Raw genomic sequence first — 16,709 nt, 5'->3', positions numbered from 1 at the left:
TTCAGTGAAGGAACCGTATTGTGTAATTTCAGGAGACAGAATAACGCTGCGTCTCGACACCTCTTTTCTGCCTAAGGTAGTCTCAAGATTTCATAGATCTCAAGAAATATTTCTGCCCTCATTTTGTAATAATCCTTCAAACAGCAAGGAACAGAGACTTCATTGCCTCGATGTGAGAAGAACTGTATTAACATACATTGAAAGATCCAGTTTATGGAGAAAGTCAGATGCTCTGTTTGTTTTATTTGGAGGAAAATTCAGAGGAAAACAGGCTTCAAAGAGCTCGATCGCCAGATGGATAAGACAAACTATTGCTTTAGCCTATTCTCGCCAGGGGAAGATCCTATCCTCATCTGTGAAGGCACATTCTACAAGAGCAGTATCAGCATCTTGGGCAGAGAAGGCAGGAGCCACGATTGAGCAGATCTGTAGAGCGGCTACCTGGTCTAGTCAAAATACATTCGTAAAACACTATAGACTAGATGTCTTAGCAAGCTCAGACTTGACATTTGGTAGAAAAGTGTTACAAGCAGTTGTCCCCCCCTAAATTATATGGTCTTGTCTATCGTCTCAGGGGTGCTGTCCAAGGACGTTCCTGGAAAGACACTAATTACTTACGGTAACGTCTTTTCCAGTAGTCCGAAGGACAGCACCCTTGCGACCCACCCTTTATTCTATTAGAACATATTTTTTGGAAGCATTACATAATGGTGTTGTCTTTTTTATTACTGACGAGGTCTGGTTTCACCCTGCTTATATGTCTGCCTAATTGATGCAAATCTTTTATGCTAATCTAGTTCCTGTCCATCAATTGTGGGGAGGGAGACAGGTCTCAGGGGTGCTGTCCTTCGGACTACTGGAAAAGACGTTACCGTAAGTAATTAGTGTCTTTCTTAAGTCCTGGCTCTTCTGGGGTTATGCAAACAAAGAATGGTGCTGTAACAATTAGTGCAAAAAACAATTGACCTGCAAAAAAGCCATAGGCGCACCTTGAGATTAATGGATTGTTATGCATCCAGTTTGTCATCAAATAAGGTATACAGTAGCAATTAAAAGTATGTGCACCCTTCGGAATTATATGGATTTCTGCACAAATTGGTCATAAAATGTGATCTTCTCTTCATCTAAGTCACAACAATAGACAAATAATTAAATGTTTCCATGTTTTTATTGAACACAACATGTAAGCATTCACAGTGCAGGTGTAAAAGATATGTGAACCTTTGGATTTAATAACTTGTTGAACCTCCTTTGGCAGCAACAACTTAAACCAAGCGTTTCCTGTAGTTGAGATGAGCAGATGAGACGTGCACAACGGTCAGAAGTAATTTTTGACCGTTGCTCTTTACAGAACTGTTTCAGTTCAGCAATATTCTTGGGATGTCTGGGGTAAATCGCTTTCTTGAGGTCATGCCATTGCATTTCAATCGGGTTGAGGTCAGGACTCTGACTGGGTCAGTCCAGCCATTCTGATGTTGATTTATGCTTTGGGTCGTTGTCCTGTTGCAACACCCATCTTTTGTTGAACTTCAGCTGGTGGACAGATGGCCTTCAAGAGACACTGAAGTGAAAAAAAAATGATGATATCATGAATTGGTTGTGTAGTAGGGGTAATTAGTAGAACATTGGTAGCAAAAAATATTCTCATATTTTTATTTTCAGTTATACAGCTTTTTTATTATAACATTGCATCATTCTCTAATATGTGCAATTTACACACTACTCAGCATTCTAAATGTTTTTACAGAACAGGCAGTGAACTTTTGACCTGTCCTGAACTGTTCTCTGCAAAAGGAAAAAAAAATACAGTTGAGATAACCTAATCAGAAGTCAGAGCTCTCTGTGACTTTCAAAGTCGTAGAACTCCATGGCTATTTGCAGAGATAACTGGAACAAATGTTAGACTTATGTCTCTGCTCCTAATGCTTTATTTCTTAGCTGTACTACACATACAAATCATTATATCATAATATTTTTTTCCGCTTCAGTGTCTCTTTAAGTTTACCTGCAAAATGTCTTGATAAACTTGAGAATTAATTTCTCCTTTGATGATAGAAATTCATCCAGGCCCTGACGCAGAAAAGTAGCCCCAAACCATGATGCTCCCACCACCATACTTCACAGCTGGGATGAGGGTTTGATGTTGGTGTGCTGTGCCTTATTTTCTCCACACATAGGGCCATATCCTATTCAAGGTGATAGGTAGCTTGCAGATGCGAGCTACTTATCACCTTGCCATCGCGTGAGGATTACCGGCAAATCCTATTGCCCATATCCTTCGCGCGATGGCCGATCGTTAGGGAGCATTACTCAGGCGAAAGCCTGAGCGATGCTCCCTTTTACCAAGCGATGGGGAGTGAGGTTTACGCTGTGGTGCTGTCCATCAGCACCACGGCCTCACTCCCCACACATGCGCACTCGCCCGCCGAACATCGCCGACATCTTCCGCCGCAGCATCTGGGGGTCTCCTTTAATAAGGAGACCCCCAGAGGTCCCCGTCGGGTCGCCGCACAGTTTAGAAGCCCCCGCGCAGCTCTGCAAAGGCTCCCCTGTCATACGTACCGCCACCGATCACCCGCCGCCCCCCTCCGCAAAATCCATCACGTAATTACAGTGTATCTAACACTGTAATTACTGTCCGCATAGAAGAAGCCCGGGCAAAGCATTTTTGAATCTGCAGCTGGGCTCCCCATTGGTCTGCTGTCTGAACCAATAAAATGGCTCAGACAGCAGACCAATGGGGAGCCCGGCTGCAGATTCAAAGATGCTTTGCCCGGGCTCCTTCTATGCGGACAGTAATTACAGTGTTAGATACACTGTAATTACGTGATGGATTGGGTGATCGGTGGCGGTACGTATGACAGGGGAGCCTTTGCAGAGCTGCACAGGGGCTTCTAAACTGTGCGGCAACCCGACAGGGAGCTCTGGGGGTCTCCTTATTAAAGGAGACCCCCAGATGCTGCGGCGAAGACGTGCGTTAGCTAGTTTAGACCTGCTTTTTGCAGGTCTAAGCTAACGCTCATGTCTGCCGGGAAGCATCGCTTCCCGGAGACATGATAAGGGTAATTGGATTCTGTGGTAAGAACTCGCTGGGCAATTATATCGCCCAAGCGAGTTCTTTTCCGCCTGGGGGTCTAAAGTTTAATTAGATTAGGCGATGCCCCCATCGCCTAAGTTAAGAACTCGCCAGTGCTTAGCGCTGGCAAGTTCAGCAATAGAATATGGCCCATAGTGCTGTGTGTTTCTTCCAAACAACTCAACTTTGGTTTCATCTGTCCACTGAATATTTTGCCAGTACTGCTGTGGAACATCCAGGTGCTCTTTTGCAAAACGAGCAGCAATGTTTTTTTGGACAGCAGTGGCTTCCTCTGTGGTATCCTCCCATGAACTCCATTCTTGTTTAGTGTTTTACGTATCATAGATTCACTAACAGGAATGTTAGCATATGCCGGAGTCTTTTGTAAGTCTTTAGCTGACACTCTAGGATTCTTCTTCACCTCATTGAGCATGTTGCACAGCAGCAGTGCTGAACTTTCTCCATTTATAGACAGTTTGTCTTACTGTGGACTGATGAACAGCAAGGCTTTTGAAGATAATGTTATAACCATTTCTAGCTTTATGCAAGTCAACAATTCTTAATTGCAGGTCTTCTAAGAACCCTTTTGTGTGAGGCATCATTCACATGAGGCAATGCTTGTTAGGAAAAGCAAACCCAAAGCTGGTGTGTGTTTTTTATAGAGTAGGGCAGCTGTAACCAACACTTCCAATCTCATCTCATTGATTTGGCTACAGCTGGCTGACACCTCACTCCAATTAGCTCTCATTACTCTAGGGGTTCACATACCTTTTCCACCTGCACTGTGAATGTTTACATGGGGTGTTCAATAAAAACATGAAAACATTTTATTACAGTATTTCTGGGGTATTATTTGAACCACTTCAGCCTTCAGTCGTTTTTTCACCTTATGCATCCGAGCAATTTTCACCTCCCATTCATTCGCCAATAACTTTATCATTACTTATTACAATGAATTGATCTATATCTTGTTTTTTACGACACCAATTAGGCTTTCTTTGGGTGGTACATTTTGCTAAGAATATTTTTTTGTCTAAATGCATTTTAAATGGGAATATTAAGAAAAAAAAAGGAAAAGGAAAAAATTCATTATTTCGCAGTTTTCGGCCATTATAGCTTTAAAATAATACATGCTACCATAATTAAAACCTATGTATTTTATTTGCCCATTTGTCCCGGGTTATTACACCATTTAAATTATGTCCCTATCACACTGTAAGGCACCAATATTTTATTTGGAAATAAAGGTGCATTTTTTTCAGTATTGCGTCCATCACTATTTACTAGCTTATAATTTACAAAATATTAGTAATATACCCTCTTCACATGTATATTAAAAACGTTCAGACCCTAAGGTAACTATTTGTTTTTGGGGGGGGGGTTGTTTTTTTATTGTATTTTTTTTTTCATTAAAAAAAATTATTTGGGTAATTTTTGGTGTGGGAGGTAAACAGTTAATTTTAAATGTAATAATGTGTGTTTATTTAATAAAAAAAAATGTATGAAGATGTAGTTTTATTATTTGGCCACAAGATGGCCACAGTCAATTTTTTTTTTTTGCTTTTTTTTAAGAAGTATAGGGAGGACTGAGAAGGACATTAAAAGACAGTCCTCCCAGTCTTTCTCATCTAGCTCAACACCCAGATCAAACCATTTGGATTGAGCTCGGGACATAACTGGGGATGAGATCTGGTCAACAAAAATGGAATAAAGATTACCAATGTGGTGTCTAACAGGACCATCCTTAAGGCTCTCAAGTACCAGTGTTGGGCATACCTTTTGGAAATTGTGAGGACATAGCATAATCCAGCTGTATATATAAAAGGTGGAATCTGCCAGAAAGAGAGAATTTACGCTGGTGGTCTTAAAAGGGGATTAAATTAGAGTGTCGTAGTATTTGACCAAGGTAGACCACCACTTTATCTGCCCATAAAGAGGTATTTTCAAGTTTTGTTAATTCAGGGAGTTTAGGGTTTTGCCATAGAGAGGTGTAGTATTCCCAGTAATTAGAGGGGAAAAGATTAGTGGATCTTTGCCAAACTTTAGTGGCTTGCTGTAGGCTAGTATTATGCTGCGTACACACTGGCGACTATGGTCGTTTGAAACAGCTCATTAACGATCGTTCCGCCGACAATCGGGGAAAGAACTTTACCCAACAATCATTAACACGAACGACAAAAGAACGACATCAGGAAGATGGAAATATCCAACCTGACGGATCATATCTACCGACAATCCTTACAAAACTATAGTGTGTATAGACATCGGCCGAGAACGATCGTTACAAGGGCCAATGCGCCTGCGCTGAATTCTGCCCAGCTTCAGTACTTCCTTTGTAGCGCGGCCGTAAAGATTGTTACATTGCTCATTTCAATTAAACTTTGTTTTCAAGTTAACAATCATATATTTGTTATTTGTATCTATTGTAACTCCATGTCAGTGTTTTTTTTTTTATTTTATATAAATATGTACGCAACATTTCCTTCTGATCGTTCTTTTCTGCGAGAACTATCGTTAAAATGTGTATGATGATCGCTGCATCCCATCGTTGCATACCAATCTTTCCAATATCGTTCGTCTGGTAACTATCGTTCTTTGCAAACGATAGTTATCGCAAGTGTGTACGAAGCATTATTCTGGTCAGAGCGATTTAGGGTCCCTGATAAAAGTGCAAAGGGTAGGTTTTTCTTACCATCAATTTCAGAGTGTAAGTGTAAGTGAAAGTGATTTTAGTACATTTTAGTGCTGAGGCCTATGTTTTGTGAATTATTTGTAGTGACAAAAACAATCAAATGTTAATATATGCTAATATATATTCTACACCAAAATCAAAAAGCGTGTAAAAAGAAAACAAAGCAACAAAATTTAAAATAGAGTACATAAATTGTTACCTTCGGGACTCAGCTTTTTAAATATATAGGTCATGAGGGTATATTATGTTTATGTTTGCAAATAAGGGATTGCAATTATTGCTAGGGTACAATGACAAAACAAAAATCAAAATATAGAAAAAATACACCTTTATCTTACCTAATAAAACCTAAGTGTCTCTGCGTCCCATGTCCCTGTGTGTGTGTGTGTGTTTTCTCTCTGCGCATGTGCAGAGACCCTGACGGCTTGCAGGGGAGAACGGGGCCAAGGGACCGGCAGATGTGTGTGCGGGGCGCATGCACGCTGACATGCGGTGGTGACAGACCTAGAGCCCGTTTTTAAACGGGCTTAGGTCACCTAGTTTCCAAATAATGTCTTATCCCCATACATTGTACTAGGGGCATAATTGAAATGTTTCGATGACAAGGATAAATGTGCACATAGAATGTGTGGGTTTTATCAACTGTAGCATTGTTTATTTTAAAATTATAGTGGATGGAAATGGCGAAATAGTGTATTTTTTCTTTCTTTTTTTTCTCTCTAGAGATCTAGATCATTTAGTTGTGATAAGTAATGATAAAGTTATAGGGAAATGACTAAGAGAAACGCTGAAATGTGAAAATTCTTCTTGTCCATATGGTGAAAACAACTCGCGGGCTGAAGTGGTTACATTTTGACTCCCGTCAGTAGCCTCTGCCTCTCTAAGCCCCCTTCTGCCTCTAGATATAGTAGAGCAGCGGCAGCAGATAGTGCAGAGGCAGGAGCTGAAAGAAGATAGTCTGCATGGGGCGTGTCAACACTTAAGAGAGTAGAGAGGACCTATAATGCCATTAGAACTAGGTAAAGTATCACACTCCACTGCCATTACTCTGCAAGTTACCACAGGAGCAGGCCCCCTTATCTCCCACAATGGCGAGGGTCACGGAGGCTATTGTTACTCCCCTGGATGTGTAATGTATAGTTGGTTACCCACCTGGAAATATAAAGAAGATTATAAAGGCATATACAGTATAAACCAAACACTTGTATTTATATATAAATAATTCACTTGAAATTTAATAATGTAGTCTTGTATAAAATTGCATTAAAAACAAATTCTTTAAAAAGCTCTGAGGCCCTAACACCATATCATAAAATATACAGGTGTTGGACAAAATAATGGAAACACCTTGAAAATCAACAAAATATATTTTTAATATGGTGTAGGTCCACCTTTTGCGGCAATTACAGCCTCAATTCTCAGAGGTATTGATTCATACAAATTGTGAATTGTTTCCAATGGAATTTTAGCCCATTCTTCAGTTAAAACACACTCCAGTTCTTTTAAAGACAATGGCGGTGGAAATCGATTTCTTACCTAATAAAGACCATAAATGTTCAATAATGTTGAGGTCTGGGGATTGTGGTGGCCAGATGAGATGCTCAACTTCATTAGAATGTTCCTTGTGCCATTCTTTAACAATTCTAGCTGTATGGATTGGGGCATTATCATCTTGAAAGAGGGCATTCCCATCCGGAAACAGTTCTTGAACCATAAGATGAACTAGGTCGCCCAAAATTCCTTAATAGTCTCGGCTGTTAATTCTTCTATGAAGGGAAATCACTGGCCCGGCGGATTTCCAAAAAATAGCACCTCAGATTATAACAGAACCCACGCCATGTTTTACGTTTGGGAGAAGGCAGTCTGGATGAAATTCTCCTTTCAGCTGTCTACGGCAAACGTACACTTGGTTCAGAGTGTACGGCAAACGTACACTCAGCCGGAGGTTGGAAATAAGGTAAACGATGATTCACCAGATGATTCACATTTTTCCACTGCTCGAAGGACCAATTCTGATGGTTTCCTCACCACTCTAAACTTTGAAACATTTGTCTTTGAGAGCAGAGGTTTTCTAATTGCAGTTCTTCCATGGAATCCAGATTTGTGCAGCTCCCGACGAACAGTTTTTGTAGAAACTGGGTTCTGTAGGAGTTCATTCAGCTCTGCAGTGATTTAGGAGCCGTGGTCTTGCGAGCTTTTCTTAAGGGGCCCATGCACTCAGCCGATTAGCAGCCGATCGCTCGAAATCGATTGATCGCAAATCGATTGGCCAATCAATTTGCGGCCGATTTAGATCGATTTCAATCGATCTCACATGCTGGAAAATCTAGGTCGATCTGTTGAGATGCCTTATCAGTTTGCAATGGACCTAATGGAAATCTGATGGCAAAAAAATGCCATCAGATCGATTTTCAATAGATTTCATACTGAAATCTATTGGAAAACTGTTCCTAGTAAAAAATGTTCCTAAACACATCAGATAGATCAGAAATCTATCTGATGATCTACCTGCTGCTAATCTAACGAGTGTATGGCCACCTTAACAATTCGATTTAGAGTCCGACGTTCTCTCTCAGACAACTTCGAATTTCTGCCACAACTGTGCTTTGCTGAGGATGTTTTTCCTTCTCTTTCAAAGGCAGTCATTACTTTTGAGACAGTATCTCTTGAAATGCCAAGCATTCGGGCAGTTTATGTTACAGTAGCGCCTGCCATACGAGCACCAACAATTTGGCCTCTTTGAAAGTCTGAGAGATCTGCCATTTTTATAAATTACAACCAACTTTGGTTTAACCACTTCAGCCCACAGGGTTGAGAATTTTTTACATCTGAGCAACTTTCACCTCCCATTCATTTGCCAATAACTTTATCACTACTCATCACAATGAATTGATCTATATCTTGTTTTTTCCGCCACCAATTAGGCTTTCTGTGGGTGGTACATTTTGCTAAGAGCCACTTTACTGTAAATGCATTTTAACAGGAAGAATAAGAAAAAAACTGAAAAAATTCATTATTTCTCAGTTTTTAGCCATTATAGTTTTAAAATAATACTTGCCTCCATAATTAAAACTCACGTATTGTATTTGCCCATATGTCCCGGGTATTACACCGTTAAAATTATGTCCCTATCACAATATATGGCGACAATATTTTATTTGGAAATAAAGGTGCATTTTTTCAATTTGCGTCCCATCACTATTTAGAAGCCCATAATTTAATAAATCATATTGATATACTCCTTTGACATGAATATTTAAAAAGTTTAGACCCTTAGGTAACTATTTATGTTTTTGTTTTTTTATTATTATTATTGTAATTTTTTATTTTATTTTTTATTAAAACTTGTATGTGGGTATTTTTTGGTGTGGGAGGTAAACAGGGGATTTTACATGTATAAAAATGTATTTTATTCAATGTAAGGTGATTTTGGTGTAGTTTGCTATTTGGCCACAAGATGGCCACAGTCAAAAAGTCCTGGGAGCGATCTAGCTCGCTCCCAGGAAGAAGATAGACCACAGGGGAACTTTTTGATCTCAGAAAAGCCGCAGCGTCTGAAGAGACGCTGTCGGCTTTTCTCCAGGGGGGTCCGATCAGTGAAAGGGATTTATAATCCTTTTCATTGATCGCTGGGCTAACGGCCCCCAGCGGGAGCGCGCACGGGGGGGCCCGCGGGAGCGCGCGCAGCCTAACTGGACAAAAATTTTCGTCCAGTTAGGCTTAAGTGGTTAAATATCTGTAAAAAAAAAAACAATTATTTTAATTAAACATATCAAATAACAAAAATAATAAACAAAAAAAATGTAACATATGTCAAGTTTTGATTGCTTAAATCATGTTCAAAGATTATGATGCCAAAATGTTAGGTGTTTCCAGTATTTTGTCCAACCCCTGTATAAAGTGCCCCAACCCTGGGCCACTGTCGCTCTTGCCTAAATCTGGGCCAGGCCACACCTCCAGTATCTCTCCCCTCAGACTGCAATATTATAGCGACTATTGAATGCTGAGTGGTGGCTACCTTGCATAGGGTGTTTTGCATTGCACATAAAGGGATACATTCACAAATGATTGGTAAGTTTAACGTGTGCAGATGGTAAGATTTCCATAATTTACACAACTTGTAGGACACGATAATGCCCAGGCATGTTATTTTTATTATCATAAGATTCGCCTCTGCAGTCAAAGATGTTGATTGGGCAGCATGGTGACGTAGTGCATAGCATTCTTGCCTTGCAGCACTGAGTCCCTGGTTTAAATCCCAGCTAGAGCACTATCTGCAAGGAGTTTGCATGTTCTCACTGTGTCTGCGTGTGTTTACTCCAGGCACTCCGGTTTCCTCCCACATCCCAAAAACATACCTAAGTTAACTGGCATTCCCGTAAATTAGCCCTAGACTTCAATGGACATTATAGATCGTGAGCTCCTCTGAGGGATAGTTAGTGAAAAGAATTTATATACGCTGTAAAGTGCTGCAGAAGATGTTGGCGTTCTATAAATAATAATCAATATAGCTAAGAAAGTGCACACCACTTGTTTGATGATTATATGGCTATGTACAGTGTGCTAGGGAAAACACAATTAGCATATGTATGAAAGAGAACATTCCCTGTAATCGGCACCACTGTGATATCATAAATCAGATATCAAGAAGACCAAACCAATAAATTATTATTCAAAATACAAAAGTTTATTTAATCATGGCCAACATTAGAATGTAAATAGAACCATAAAAACAATTAAAAGACAAGGGACCTTAGGCCCATACCACCAGACAACGGTTATTGTGATAATAAGCAGTAAACAACCTCTCCAATAAAAGCTACTAAAGTCCATACAGGAGTATGACCCGGGTCATTTATCAAATATATGCACACACATGTGCTAGTTCAATAATTGGTATAAATCATACAATAATACAGTAATAATTAAATTGTGAAGAAAGTGCATCTGTCCAATAAAATTGATTCCCTCGTGTGAACCAATATCATACATAAATAACATACATTGGAATTACCCCAAGGCAATGGCGCTGCAACCCTGGAGAGAAAATGTGTTACCTGCAGTGACACCATACAACCCCGATGAATTTAAGTGGAGAGGAATGTCCATAAGGGTTAAGCTTAACCCTTATGGACATAAGGGACTAAACCCTTTATGAAGCTATATAAACATTTGTGAGATCTACTCTTTTCTAATTCACTTTGATGCTTCATATTGGGCCAACATGTCCTTGCAAATTGATTCAGTTTATGTGCAACCATGCCTACCACTGCAATAGGTGCAAAGGTGCTGTTTGCCATATAAGTGGACTTTCCAGTCATGCCCAAAAGTTTTGACATTTGCAATAATTCTGGTTTTCACAAAGTTTGCTGATTCAGTGTTTTTAGTTTTTTGCACAGCTTTTTCTGTGCTGTATTGAAGTATAATTACAAAAATTTAATGAGTTACTAAAGCTTTTATTGACAATTACATTAAGCTTATGCAAATATCAATATATTCAGTGTTGGTCCTTTCATGGCCTCTGCAATTCACCCTGTCATGCTGTCAATCAACATCTGGGATAAATCTATTCCTGACTGATGGCAATCCATTCTTTCATATTCAATGCTTGGAGTTTGTCAGAATTTGTGGGCTTTTGTTTGTCCACCCACCTCTTGAAGAAGATTGACCACAGGTTCTCAATTGGTTTAAGGTCTGGGAAATTTCCTGGCCATGGTCCCTAAATTTCATGGTTTTGTTCCCCAAGCCACTTAGTTATCACTTTGGGCTTATGGCACAGTGCTCCATCATGCTGGAAAAGGCATTGTTCTTCACCAAACTGTTATTGGATGGTTGGAAGAATTTTTTTCTCATATCATACTTTGGTACCATTCTTTATTCATGGCTGTGTTCTTAGGCACAATTCTACATGATCACACTTCCTTGGATGAGAAGTAGCTCCACACATGAATGGTTTCAGGATGCTTAACTGTTGGCATGAGACAGGACTGGTAGTAGAGCTCACCTTTTTTTCTCGGGGCAATCATTTTTCCAGATGCTTCAAATATTTGGAAAAGGGGTTCATCAGAGAAAATTATTTTATCCTAGTCCTTAGCAGTACGATCCTTGTACTTTTTTGCATCATATCAGTCTGTCCCTGATGTTTTTCCTGTAGAAAAGTTGCTTATTTGCTGCTTTTCTTGACATCAGGCCATTCTCCAAAATTCTTTGCATAACTGTGCATGCATATGCACTCACACCTGTCTGCTGCCACTCCTGAGCAAGCTCTGCACTGGTGGCATCCCAATCCTGCAGTTAATTCATCTTTATGAGACGGTCCTGGAGCTTGCTGGACTGGTTCTTTACAACAATTTCGCCTCTCCTTAAAGTTCTTGATGATCCAATAAATGGTGGATTTAGGTGCAATTTTAGTAGCAGCAGTGTTCTTGCATGTGAAGCCATTTTTTATGCAATGCAATGATGGCTGCATGAGTTTACTTGCAGGTAACCATGTTTAGCAGAGGAAGATCCATGATTTTAAGCATCACCCTCCTTTTAAAGAGACTCTGTAACAAAAATGTCATCCTTTTTTCTACTATCCTACAAGTTCCTAAACCTATTCTAATGTGCTCTGGCTTACTGCAGCACTTTCTACTATCACTGTCTCTGTAATAAATCAACTTATCTTTCCCCTGTCGAATTTGTCGTCCTGTGTCTGGAAGGCTGCCAACTCTTCAGTATTGTTGATCTGGTATGCACGCCCCCCCCCCTCCAGGCCCCCTCTATGCACACTCCCATGTGTTTTATTTAGATTAGGCAGCGTCTCTGCTCTCTTGTCAATGAGAGAAGAGAGCTGCCTTTTACAAGCTGGATAAATCGTCCTCTGAGGTGGCTGGGCTGTCACATACTGAGGAATTACAGACACAGAGCTGTCTGCAGGAAGAAACAATCAGCCTGTCACTCTTCAGTGGATGAGAGCTGCAGGGGGATGGAAGCTAAACACATAAATGATCTCTTGAGATTCAAAAGGAAGGCTGTATACAGCCTGCTTGTGTATGGATGTATTTTCTATGTGTGGACATACTGTACATCAACCTACTTCCGGTTTTGGTGACCATTTTGTTTGTTTATAAACAAACTTTTAAAAACTGTTTTTGACTACTTTTAATGCGGCGGGGAGCGGCGAAATTGTGACAGAGGGGAATAGGAGATGTCCCCTAACGCACTGGTATGTTTACTTTTGTGCGATTTTAACAATACAGATTCTCTTTAACCATTTACCGCCATCCTAACGTATTAAAACGTCATGCTTACCGCTATTAACAGCAACATGACGTTTTAATACGTCGCGCATTCCCGCCGCTGCTACCGCCGTGTGTCCGCCGCTACCGCCGCCATTACCGTCGGGATCCCGTGCTGGGCGATTGGGGAAGAGGACTGAACAGTCCTCTACCCAATCGCAGTGCCTGGAGTGAATGGACGTGACCGCGAACAGCGGCTACGTCCATTCACATAAACAGGAAATGTAACAGTTTAATAAAGTGTGTAAAAAAAAAAAAAAAAAAAGTGAACACGTCCTATGAGTGTTCACCAGCGCCATCTTGTGGCCAAAAAGTATATTACACTTACAAAATACATACATTTTCAAGTATATACACATCATTAATAAAATTACACTTCCAACCCTCCCCCCCAAAAAAAACACTTGTAAAAAAAAAAAATCAGCTTAAAAAAAATAAATAAATAGTTACCTTAGGGACTCCGCTTTTTTTATTCTATATTTTATGGGGGAAAATTAATTTTAATTTATTACATAGGGGCTTGTAATTATGGCCAGAACAAACAGAAAAATAACCACTTATATTTCAAAATAATATACTGTCGCCATACATTGTGGTAGGGACATAATCTAAACGGTTTAATTATCGGGACCACTGGGCAAATAAAACGTGTTTGTTTTATCCACAGGAGAATGTTTAATTTTAAAACTATAAAGGCTGAACACTGAGAAATAATGATTTTTTTTCTTTTTTTTTCTGTTTTTCTCATTAAAATGCATTTAGAATAAAAAAATTCTTAGCAAAATGTACTATCCACAGAAAGCCTAATTGGTGGCGAAAAAAACGAGGTATAGATCATTTTCTTGTGATAAGTAGTAATAAAGTTATTAGGGAATAAAAGGATGGAGCGCTGACAACTGAAAATTGCTCTGGTCCGTTAGGATAAAAACCCTTGGGGGTGAACTGGTTAAAGAGGTATTGTCAGCCACAAAATCAAATTCCATTTACGCACTGCTTTGTGTCTGTTATGCAGTCTGCAACCTTACCCTGTATTGCAAGTACTCCAATCTATTCTTAATGTTTCTGCTGTAATAAATCTTATCTCAGTCAGTCTGGCTCTATTTTTACCATGGCCGAGGAGAGGGAAGCTTGTCAGCTTCCCTACCACATTCCTGCTCCTCACTGATTGGCAGTTCAGTGTGAAGCTGAAATATGATCTATGCTGGCTGTGCTCACGTGTTTACAAAGCAAGCTAGCTATGACAGTGCAGTTTGTAGGACAAAAAAGTAAGGGAGAAAATGACATCAGGACTAGCTTCAGACAGAGGGAAGCAAGATGGCAAATGCCAGGAACAGAATTCTCTTTTACTAAATAAAATTCACTAAAATCAAAACGTGTTCAATACATCTGTTATGTAAGCAGAACAAGTAGTTATCTACTTATATATGTGTTTCCTGGGACAGAAAAGAAGTTTTTCAACGCTTGAGGGAGTTAGAGTAAGGGCTGGTGCACACCAAGCGTTTTTGGTAGCGTTTTCAAAACCACTGCCTCCTGTGAAAACGCTTGGCTAATGTAGCGCAATGGGATGGTGCACGCCAATGTTTTGAGGTTTTTAGCAAACCGCAAACGTGGCTCCTGCAGCATTTTTGCGGTTTCCAGATGCGTTTCTGCCTCAATGTAAAGTATAGGAAAAGCTCAAACCGCTTTGAAAAACGCTAGATCAGAGCGGTTTTCCAGGTGTTTTTGTTACAGTGGCTGTTCAGTAACAGCTTTACTGTAACAATATATGAAATCTGCTACACAAAAACGCTCCAAAAACGCTAGGCATGGTTAGAAAACCTCTCTCAGGGCCCGTTCTCACCTGAGCGGGTATCGCGCGATTCCCGCTCACGGCTAACCGCTAGCGGTTTTGCTAAAAACCGCTACACAATGTAGCGAGTGGCAGTGTTCTCACTGCCGCGGTTGCGGTTAGCGATAACCGCAACCGCACTGCATGCAGCGGTTTGCCGGCGACGAGCGTTCCGCAATTAGCAATCGTGATTAGCGTGCAAAGCACGCTAATCGCGATCGCTCCAAAACCGCCGCAGTGTCCAGTGATTTTTCCGCATTAATCGCGGGAAAATCACTCCCACAAAACTACCGCCGGCGTTTCGCGATTAAAAGTGTGACCGGGGCCTCAACATGCCTGGAATCGTTTTGAAAATCTGCTTCAACAACCTGTAGCGTTTTGCAGATCTGCTAGAGGTTTTTGGTGTGCACTGGGCCTAAGACAATTTACTGTCGCTCAACAAGAGATGATGAATAGTAGTAAGGCACAATATATTTGACGTCTAGTAGGTGTATAATATTATCTTTTAATGTTTGTATATATGTGCTCTTTATATGGTTGTTTTTGATTAATTAATAAAGTAACATTTTGTATTTTTGCAAAACCTTCCTTGACAAACCTCATTTTTTTCTGTTGTTTCTTGCTTTTATAACCTGGGGTACACAAGATAAGTTATTTCATTCATGTGTTCATAATTATTTTATAATAGTGACTTTAGCCCTTTAGACAGGCTCTAGGTCTGTCTGCCACATGCGCGTGCCCACACCTGCTGCGCGCACCCGCCGGCCGTGCCCACACACCCGGCTGGCCCCAAGCCCTGTCCTGCTCCTGTCCCAGGCTGTCCCTGCGGCACATCCGCAGTACCGCAAATGCAGGGACACACACAGGGACATAGAGACACATGCTCATTATTATATAGAATAGGACTGTGCCCCCTTCCCCCGTTAGTTAATAGTAAGTAGTCCTGTTATAGTGTCTATTATGAATAGTATGTGCACATATAGGGCTTGATTCACAAAAGAGTGCTAACTGTTAGCACGGCCGTTTTCGCGCGAATTTTCACACTGCTCGTGATCGCGAATTTCTGTGTGAAACGATAATGGTTTTCGCTCGCAAACGCGAAATTTCACGTGAAACGCTATCGATTTTGCGTGAAAATTCGTGTTTGCGCATGAAAACCGTTATCGTTTCGCGCGAAAATTCGCACGAAAACGGCTATGCTGTCAGTTAGCACTCTTTTGTGAATCAAGCCCATATACATGCATACATATATATTTTACCATACATAAGGACTGTGGGCTTGTGGCATCAGTTACATGACACAGGGCTATGTGGATAGCACTTAAGGCCTTGCAGCACTAACATCCCTGGTTAAAACCTTAGGACACCGTATGCTTGGAGTTTATTTTCTCTCACTTTGTCTTTGTTTACATGAGTTTCTGGGCCCTTTGCGTCCTCCCACACCCTACATAAATAGTGAAAAGTAATTTCATTCGATTATGGTGGAGACACTGGCGTAACAATAGGGAATGCAACCCCCTATTGAGGAGAGTGTGGCAGATCGGTGGGGAGGAGGGGACATTCCCCCCCCCCCCTCACCTCGGGCTCTACTCTCAGTGCTCCCCTCCTGCAATCATTGGTGGCAGCGGGCAACAGCGGCGGTGGCGGCAGGCTGAACACATTACCTCCTTCTCGCTGGAGGTCTTCCGATCTCTAAGAGCTTCATGCAACTTTCTGTGTAAACAGGAAGTTTCTCTTAGAGAACAGAAGACCTCCGGCGAGAAGGAAGTAATGTGTTCAGCCTGCCACTGCTGCCCGCTGCCACCAATGATTGCAGGAGGGGAGCGCTGAGAG

Source organism: Hyperolius riggenbachi, chromosome 5 (genome assembly GCF_040937935.1).
Source record: "Hyperolius riggenbachi isolate aHypRig1 chromosome 5, aHypRig1.pri, whole genome shotgun sequence".
NCBI classification, from domain to species: Eukaryota; Metazoa; Chordata; class Amphibia; order Anura; family Hyperoliidae; genus Hyperolius; species Hyperolius riggenbachi.
The sequence above is the reverse complement of the archived record's forward strand: the minus strand, read 5'-3'. Positions refer to the sequence as shown.